Source organism: Hemitrygon akajei, chromosome 8 (genome assembly GCF_048418815.1).
Source record: "Hemitrygon akajei chromosome 8, sHemAka1.3, whole genome shotgun sequence".
In the NCBI taxonomy this organism is placed as follows: Eukaryota; Metazoa; Chordata; class Chondrichthyes; order Myliobatiformes; family Dasyatidae; genus Hemitrygon; species Hemitrygon akajei.
Genome location: NC_133131.1, coordinates 174,521,076 through 174,529,583, shown reverse-complemented (window position 1 = coordinate 174,529,583; position 8,508 = coordinate 174,521,076).

Below are 8,508 nucleotides of genomic sequence, written 5' to 3'. Positions count from 1 at the left end.
CTCCTTTGGCAGCAAAATGAGTGGATTTGGTCTCATGAGCAAGAAGAGTGCTTCCAAATGCTGAAAAGAGTCCTAACTGAAGAACCTGTGCTGAAATTTTATGATCTAGAAAGGTGTACTAGGATCTTGGCTGATGCGTCTCAGCATGGCTTTGGAGCGGTACAACTGCAGCAGCATGATGACCCATGTGGCCTATGCATCAAGGGCTTTAACAAGTGTGAAAGTCAATTATGCACAGATAGAGAAAGAGCTTCTTGCCAAAATGTTCCATCAGTGCATCTATGGGCAAACTTTGAAGTGGAGACAGACCATAAACCACTGGTCTCAATTATGTCCAAACCACTGAATGACTGTCCCTTGAGGATACAGCACCTGCTGATAAGACTGCAGAAATATGACGATGCTTTGTCTCGAGCAGTCATCAAGAAAGAAAAGAGTGACCAAGAGATTCACACAGATATACAGGCCTATGTTGACATGATTCTCACCTCCTGATAGACTAGAGAAGATTAGAAAAACAACAGGGACAGATGAAAGAATGAATGTACTCAAAGATACAATACAGAAAGAATGGCCAGCAACTAAGAATGACTATCCAATGTGTATTTGGGATGCAGAACTGAACTGTCAGTGGTGGAAGATATGGTCTTCAAAGGGAACAGGTTTATGATTCCAGTGTCGCTATGCAAGAAAATGCTACAGAAGATAAAAGAAGGGCATCTTGGTGATGAAAAATGTAAATGTAGAACTCATGAAGTGATATTCCGGCCAAGAATGAAACTGGATATCAGCCAGATCTTTGTTTCATGTGAAATATGCCTTACCTACAGACCAAAGCAGCAAGCAGACTCACTTACATCATACCTTGTACCAGACAGGCTGTACTTCAAAGTTGTATTTGACTGATTGTAATGGGAAGAGTCATGTTGTTGTAATGGACTACTTTTCCAATTACCCAGAGGCTGTAACACTGCAATTAACATCCAGCAGAATGGTCATCACCTTCCTGAAAGTTGTGTTTGTGAGGCATGGAGTTCCATGTGAGGTGGTATCAGACAATGGTCCACAAGCTGAGCTGTGCATTTGAGTCCTTCGCCAGCGATTGGGGGTTTCAACATATCATTTCAAGCCCACATCACCCAAAATCTAATGGCCTAGCAGATACTTCAGTCAGGGTAATGAAGAAAGCACAAGATGGATGAAAGGGTTTCTACAGAAGTCTAAAGATTTACAGAAGTATGCCACTCCAGAATGGCCTTTCACCAGTCCAAATGCTAATGGGCGCAAATGCACTAACCTTCCAGTGCATGAAAACCTGCTGACACCTAAAGGAGCCCGTAAGATCAAATCGGCTAAAGTGAAAGAGGAAGATGAACAGAAACAGTATCATGACAAGACTGCAAAAAAAACTTACCAGTCCTGAAGCCTGGGGATCAACTGTGAATCTGAAATCACGGTTCATGCAAGGATATGTGCAAGAGGAAGTGGCTCCACATTCTTACTAGATCTAGATGGAGCAAGGGATGCCTCTGAGAAGGAACCCAGTGAATTGATGACCACAAACTCAAACCCATTGCTGTGACACGTCACCTGTCAGTGCACCAAAGGGAGCAGCAAATGTAAAAATGAACTTGTTGATCAGAGTTCTCAGAAAGACACAAATATCAATGCAGCAAATGAAAGCAATACATCTGTGGAAACAAACAGCCTACCAAAAAGGATCATAAAACCACCTCTGAGACTGATTGAACGTTGTGAGTGAATAAGGGTCTGTATTTGCTTATTGCAATTGAAGTTAATGTAGATATCTTTGTTGGAAAGAATTATTATTTCTTGCAGGTTTATGAGGACATAGTGTTGTGTTTGTTTTTCTTTAAAGGGGGAAGGTGTGTATTGATGTGGTACGGAATAAAGAATTTCAGTTACCAGTGGGCGATGTGGAAGGTTCACACTGGAATCAGAAGCTTTGATGGTGAGTTAGTCACACACACTCAATGTTGAGCTGAAGCTGTTCTGTAAGTAAAATAACCTAGTGTTTACCCATGCTAAGTTAGTCCTTATTAAGAACAAACATAACAGTTGGGGTTCATTGGAACTGGCAGAAATGGCAAAGAATGATATGGAGGTTAGTGGGGTAAAAGGTGAAGTCCAAGGAAACTATCCTTATTCTGCCTCAGAATAGGGAGGGAAAGATGTGCAGGAAATGAAGAAAAAGTATGCAGGGCTCCACCATCTATGGCAGAAGAGGAGACATCCTGAAGAAGGAAGACACTTCAGTAGTCTGAGGCCTTGTACTTTGAGAACAAGAGGTGGATTTTATCTTCAGCAACACTCACAAATGCAGGAAGAACCCAACAGGTCAGGCAGCATCTATGGAGAGGAATAAAAATTCAGCGTTTCAACCGAGACCCTGGATGCTGGACATCAGGACTGAAAAGGAAGGGGGCAGAAGCCAGCATAAGAGAAGGAGTACAAACTGACAGGTGATAGGTAAGACCAAGTGAGAGTGGAAGGTGGATGGGTGGGGGAGAAGGAAAGATTGAAGAAGCTGGGAGGTGATAGGTGGAAGAGGTAAAGGGCTGACGAAGAAGGAATCTGACAAGAGAAGAGATTGAATTATGGGAGAAAGGGAAGAAGGGATGGAACTACAGGGAGGTGATGGGCAAGTGAGAAGAAAAGGAGTAAGAAGGAGCCAGAATGGGGAATGGAAAAGGAGAGAAGGACAGAAGTTGTTGGAGAAATCAATATTTATGCCATCAGGTTGGAGGCTATCCAAATGGAATATGAGGCGTTGCTCCTCCAATCTGAGTGTGGCATCGTTGCGGCAGAAGAAGAGGCCAACGACCAATGTGTCAGAATGGGAGGGGGAGGAGAATTGAAATAGGTGGCCACCAGGAGTTACAGATTTTAGCTAAAAGGACAGAAACCAGAAATGAGTATTCAGATAGTTCTATGTCTAGTGTATGACTCACTCAAAGTTAGCAGGTAGGTCCAACAGGTAGTTAAGAAGGCAAACAATGTTTGGACCTGTTGAGTCAAAGTTCAGTTCATTGTCATATGCACAGATGCATCATTGTCATGAAGCATCAGAGGTACAGTATACAATCACAAGAAAAGTCTATATTATGTATAAATTCTAAAAACAAGTACAAGAAAGCACACCATGAGAACAGAAAACGTCAATTTTAGTGCAAAGTGGTTAGTGTGGTCATAGAGTTGCTACTACTGAGGTAGTGATTGGGGTTGTGCCGGTTAGTTCAAGAACTGAATGGTTGGAGGGAAGGAGTTGTTCCTGAACCTGGTGGTGTGGGACTTCAGGCTTCTGTACCTCCTCCCCAATGGTAGCTGGGAGAGGATGTCAACGCCTGGGTGATGGGATCTTTGGTGATAGATATTGCCTTCTTGAAGCAGCACTTCCTGCAGATCCTACCGATAACGGGGAGGAATGTGCCTGTGATGCATTGGGCAGATTTATTGAATAGATGTTGGATTTTAAGAATATGAGGATCTATTCCAGTTGAACGGGTGTTGTTGAGGCCGACCTGGACTACTGTGCAGTTATAATCCCCTTACCTGATGCACCTACCTGAGAAGCAACTTGGATATGCTCCAATTTGCCTACCGTCACATCCTGTTGGGTGTGGTCTTTCATTGATTCTATTGTGTTTCTTTGTATTTACTCTATGCCCGTAATAAAATGAATCCCAGGGTTACATATGGTGACATATATACAGTGCTTTGATAATAAACTTACTTTTAACTGTCAACAAAAGGATATTCTGGCATTGAAGTCGCTCCAAAGAAAATTCACCAGGGATGAGGGGGTTATCCTGTCAAGACAGATTAGACAGTTTAAGCCAGTTAACCTTTGAAGCTTTGAATGAGGGTGACTTAATGCAACATAACAGATCCTTATAATGGTCTCGGGAAGGGTCTCGGCCTGAAACGTCGACAGCGATTCTCCCTATAGATGCTGCCTGGCCTGCTGTGTTCCACCAGGATTTTGTGTGTGATGTTGTTTGAATTTCCAGCATCTGCAGATTTCCTCGTGTTTGCTCCTTATAATGGTGTTGAGGTTGAGAGCTTCAGGTTCCTAGGTGTGAACATCACCAGTAGCCTGTTTTGGTCCAATCACATTAATGTCCCCACCAAGAATGCGCACCAACACCTTTGCTTCCTCAGGAGGCGAAAGATATTTGGAATGTCCCCATTGACCCTTACCAATTTATAGCAGATTTTCCATCATCAGATTTCTGAATGGTCCATTGTAGTGCAATCACATGAATCAGGTGTGATATTCTCCTAAGGATTTGCCTTTTGGTGGGTGCTCAGATGGCTGTAGATTTGGGATCCACTTATTCTGGTGCAGTATGTGCAAGAGTGAGTGGCGGCTGTTCATAGTTCAAAGTAAATTTATTATGCAAGTACATATGCAAAGTTCAATGCAGGAAGTATCATAGGAAAGGCGGATGTGCTCAGGGCATGGATCAACACCGGGAATTATGATGTTGTAGCCATTAGTGAGACTTGGTCATAGGAGGGGCAAGACTGGTAGCTCAATATTCCAGGGTTCTGTTGTTTCGGACATGACAGAGTGGGAGAGATTAAAGGAGGAGGGGTGGCATTACTAGTTAGGGAAAATGCCACAACAGTGCTCCATCAGGACAGACTGGCAAACTTGACTAGTGAGGCGGTATAGGTAGATCTGAGAAATAAGAAAGGATATGACCATGTTAATGGGGCCATATTATAGACCACCCAATGATCCAAGGGATTTAGAAGAACAAATTTGTAGAGAGATCACAGACTGTTCCAAGAAACATAAGGTTGTTATAGTAGGTGATTTTAACTTTGCACAAGTTGACTGGGAAAAGGACTAGGTGGATAGAGTTTGTCAAAAGTGTTCAGGAAAGTTTCCTTCATCAGTATGTAAAAGTCCCAGCATGCAATACTGGATTTGCTGTTAGGGAATGAGACAGGACGGGTGACAGAAGTGTGTGTAGGGGAACACTTTGCATCCAGTGACCACAATGCCAATAGTTTCAAAGTAAATATGCAAAGACAGAGGTCTAGTCTGCAGGTTGAGAAACTAACGGAGATGGGAGTAGACTCTCACATGGTGGATTGGATAGTGGACTACTTGACAGATAGACCTCAGTATGTGCGGTTGGGAGACTGTAGGTCTGACATGGTGGTCAGCAGCACAGGGGCGCCGCAGGGAACCGTACTCTCTCCAGTCCTGTTCACCCTGTACACATCAGACTTCCAATATAACTCGGAGTCCTGCCATGTGCAGAAGTTCGCTGATGACACGGCCATAGTGGGGTGTGTCAGGAATGGACAGGAGGAGGAGTATAGGAAACTGATACAGGACTTTGTGATATGGTGCAACTCAAACTACCTGCGTCTCAATATCACCAAGACCAAGGAGATGGTGGTGGACTTTAGGAGATCTAGGCCTCATATGGAGCCAGTGATCATTAATGGAGAATGTGTGGAGCAGGTTAAGACCTACAAGTATCTGGGAGTACAGTTAGACGAGAAGCTAGACTGGACTGCCAACACAGATGCCTTGTGCAGGAAGGCACAGAGTCGACTGTACTTCCTAAGAAGGTCGGCGTCAGTCAATGTCTGTAGTGAGATGCTGAAGATGTTCTATAGGTCAGTTGTGGAGAGCGCCCTCTTCTTTGTGGTGGCGTGTTGGAGAGGAAGCATTAAGAAGAGGGACACCTCACATCTTAATAAGCTGGTAAGGAAGGCGGGCTCTGTCGTGGGCAAAGTACTGGAGAGTTTAACATCGGTAGCTGAGCGAAGGGCGCTGAGTAGGCCACGGTCAATTATGGATAACTCTGAACATCCTCTACATAGCACCATCCAGAGACAGAGAAGCAGTTTCAGCGACAGGTTACTATCGATGCAATGCTCCTCAGACAGGATGAAGAGGTCAATACTCCCCAATGCCATTAGGCTTTACAATTCTACCGCCAGGACTTAAGAACTTTTTAAAAGCTATTATTAATGCTTTTTGAGATAGTGATTTAGATGTATATCATATTTTTTTACTGAGTTAAGTATTGTATGTAATTAGTTTTGCTACAACAAGTGTATGGGACATTGGAAAAAATGTTGAATTTCCCCATGGGGATGAATAAAGTATCTAGCTATCTATCTAAATTGGAGAAAGGCCAATTCTGATGGTATCAGAAATGATCTGGCAAGTGTGGATTTTTTTTCTAGCAAAGGTGTACTTGGAAAGTGGGACGCCTTCAAAAATGAAATTTTGAGAGGACAAAGCTTGTATGTTCCTGTAAGAATAAAAGGTAAAGAGAACAGGTATAGGGAACTTTGGTTTTCAAGAGATATTGAGGCCCTGGTTAAGAGAACAATGGAGGTGCATAGCAGGTACAGACAGGTAGGAACAAATGTGGTGCTTATGCAAGAGAACACTTACAGAAATCAAGAAGGCTAAAAGAAGGCATGAAGTCGCTCTGGCAGACAACATGAAGGAGAATCCTAAGGGATTTTACAGGTATGTTAAGAGCAAAAGGATTCATTGCATCTGTACTTGGCATCAACTTCTTGGAGCCTGTACAGGTTACAGAGGAGGTGGTGTTTGCTACCCTGAGGCAAATCAGGGTAAATAAATCCCCAAGGCCTGATAAGGTGATCACATGGACCCTACAGGAGGCAAGTGCAGAAATTGCTGGGGCCTTAGCAGAAATATTTAAAACATCCTTCACGACAAATGAGGTACCAGAGGATTGGAGGATAGCTAATGTTGTTCCACTGTTTAAAAAGGCTCTAAACAGGAACCAGGAAATTACAGGCTAATGACTCTGACTCTGGTATATATAATTATCTGAATAGACAGGGTCTGATTAGAAACAGTCAGCATGGATTTGTGCGTGGAAGGTCATGTTTGAAAAATATTATTGAATTTTTTCAAGAGGTTACAAGGAAAGTTAATGAGGGTAAAGCAGTGAATGTAGTGTATATGGACGTCAGTAAGGCCTTTGACGAGGTTCCACACAGCAGGTTAGTTAGGAAGGTTCAATCGTTAGGTATTAATACTGAAGTAGTAAAATGGATTTAACAGTGGTTGGATGGGAGATGCCAGAGAGTAGTGGTGGATAACTGTTTGTCAGGTTGGAGGCTGGTGACTAGTGGTGTGCCTCAGGGATCTGTACTGGGTCCATTGTTGTTTGTCATATACGTTAATGATCTGGATAATGAGGTGGTAAATTGGATTAGTAAGTATGCAGATGATACTAAGGTAGGTGGCATTGTGGATAATGAAGTAGGTTTTCAAAGCTTGCAGAGAGATTTAGGCCATTTAGAAGAGTGGGCTGAACGATAGCAGATGGAGTTTAATGCTGATAAGTGTGAGGTGCTACATTTTGGTAGGACTGATCAAAATAGGACATACATGGTAAATGGTAGGGCTTGAGGAATGCAGTAGAACAGAGTGATCGAGGAATAATGGTGCATAGTTCCCTTAAGGTGGAATCTCATGTGGATAGGGTGGTGAAGAAGGCTTTTGGTATGCTGGCCTTTATAAATCAGAGTATTGAGAATAGGAGTTGGGATGTAATGTTAAAATTGTACGAGGCATCGGTAAGGCCGAATTTGGAGTATTGTGTACAGTTCTGGTCACCGAATTATAGGAAAGATGTCAACAAAATAGAGAGAGTACAGAGGAGATTTACTAGAATGTTACCTGGGTTTCAGCACCTAAGTTAAAGGGAAAGGTTGAACAAGTTAGGTCATTATTCTTTGGAGCGTAGAAGGTTGAGGGGGGACTTGATAGAGGTACTTAAAATTATGAGGGGGATGGATAGAGTTGACGTGGATAGGCTTTTTCCATTGAGAGTAGGGGAGATTCAAACAAGAGGACATGAATTGAGAGTTAGGGGGAAAAAGGTTAAGGGTAACACAAGGGGGAATTTCTTTACTCAGAGAGTGGTAGCTGTGTGGAATGAGCTTCCAGTAGAAGTGGTAGAGGCAGGTTCGGTATTGTCATTTAAAGTAAAATTAGATAGGTATATGGACAGGAAAGGAATGGAGGGTTATGGGCTGAGTGTGGGCTAGTGGGACTAGGTAAGAGTAAGCGTCCAGCACGGACTAGAAGGGCCGAGATGGCCTGTTTCCGTGCTGTACTTGTTATATGGTTATTAGCTGTCAGAAGTTATTGGAAGGTATTCTAAGGAAATAGATATACAAGTATTTTGATAGACCATAGAAGATTACAGCACAGAAACGGGACTTTTGGCCCTTCTTGGCTGTGCCGAACCAGTTTTTCTGCCTAGTCCCACTGACCTGCACCTGGACCATATCCCTGCATACACCTCTCATCCATGTACCTGTCCAAGTTTTTCTTAAATGTTAAAAGTGAGCCCACATTTACCACTTCATCTGGCAGCTCATTCCACACTCCCACCACTCACTGTGTGAAGAAGCCTCCCTCCCAATGTTCCCTTTAAACTTTTCCCCCTTCACCCTTAACCCATG